This window comes from Morone saxatilis, unplaced genomic scaffold (assembly GCF_004916995.1).
Source record: "Morone saxatilis isolate NCDOM2014 unplaced genomic scaffold, NCSU_SB_2.0 Contig9, whole genome shotgun sequence".
NCBI lineage: Eukaryota > Metazoa > Chordata > Actinopteri > Moronidae > Morone > Morone saxatilis.
Window position 1 is genome coordinate 682,225 of NW_023340268.1, and position 1,787 is coordinate 684,011.

The window sequence follows — 1,787 nt, forward strand, 5'->3', positions numbered from 1 at the left end:
ATGCAGGTAATTTGTAGAGATGGTTTTAAGTAATCGAGTAACAAGAGGAATTGTTTCTGTGTACTCGAGACATAACATTATAGTACCCGCTATTCTGAATTAGCTCGGACCTTGTTGATATTGGGGTTTTGAGAAATTTTGAAGCGGGTCGATACCCATCCCTACTATGAATGTGCAGCTCAACGGGCGGCACACCTGGTGAGGTAGGAAGGTGAGGAAGGAAAATATTACAGCGTGCAGAACACCATGAATGCACAGGGTTTGTTTTCTATTTGTTGTTTGTCTGATTGGATTCTCTTTAATTATTATTCATACAATCATTTAATTAATACTTTATTTAATGGTGTAAAGAACTAATAAGAATTAAAAAGAGAATGGGAAGAGAGTGGGAAACGACATCTGGCAAGTCACTACATAAGACGCAAATATTATAGTATAGCAGTGTGTGGCGGAAGTAAAACCAGACAGAGACAGAGTGCTGTGTTGATTCTGCAGCAGACCTTTACAGTATTTAAAATATAAAATCTAATAATAATAACTAAAGACTTAATGCTACAAATCCATCAGTGTTTATAATGTAATAGATGTGAGATTGTGCTGTGTAAAGGGGGTAATAAATATACTGTTTGGTAAAGGAGAAGCTGATGAAAACGATGAAGAAATGTCAGGACAGGTGGGACAGGGATAGCAGTGTGCAGAAATCTATCAATGCACAGGGTGTGAACAGAAGAGACAGTTTAAACACTGTTTTTGTGAGGTTTGAGTTATATTATAGGATTTAATTAGCTTTTCTTTTTTCTTTTTTTTTATTTACTTTTTATTTGTTTTCTTTTAGTAACATACACATATGTGCCAGCTGGGCACAAAACATACAACATAACATGTGGAGGGGAGGATTTGTGCATTAAGTAAAACAGCAGTCAACATAAGCACAGATGCTGCTTGAAAATTGGGAAAAAACATTTCTTTTTAAAGGATTCGACCTTATCTTTGCGATCTATATGAAATCAGGTCTTACAGTTGACACATAGCTGAGCCATTTTGACCAGTTCTCTTCAAAAATATCAGTTTGGTTCCTTAGTTTGAATGTAATTCTCTCCATAACATATTATACATTATATCAATCCACTCATTTATTGTTGGTTTGTCTTTCTTAAGCCATTTTCTGGTCAAAGCCTTTTTACACCCCACTAACAACACCCTCAAAAGGTATTTGTCCCGCTTTGTATATTCAAATCCATCCAGATCACACAGGTACATGACTTTAGAATTCTAAAACATTCTCCTTTTAAAAACAGCCTCCAGGACCCAGTTAGCTTTTATTTTGAACTATTATTATTTATTTAGTTAGATTTTCTTTTTCCTTATTATTAATTATGTATGTATTAAGTTAGTTATTGTATTATTATGTAAAGCAGTCTCCTACGAACAGAGCTCCGGTGCAGTAGGGGGCGGTATGCACCTTTAACTCAAGGTTGAATAATAACAATAAACAACAAAAAAACAATAAAAACCAGCGATGAAGCAGCAGCTACCTTCCCCGGTATGTGTCACTATGAAATACAACCGGAGTGAAACAGCAGAGGATAAACGAGTTTAAGTGGACTCACAGAAACACACGAAGGCGGAAGTCTCCCAGCGCCAGTCGGAGCTTCAACAGAGACCAAACTGTCTTTATCAGGGAGACAAAGTGTCCAATGTCCGGATAAAGCTGCCTGAATGGACTCTGTGCTGTTCCCTTCGTCTGGAACCGTCTCACAGATCAGTCCTCTCCCGGGTCCCTGCGG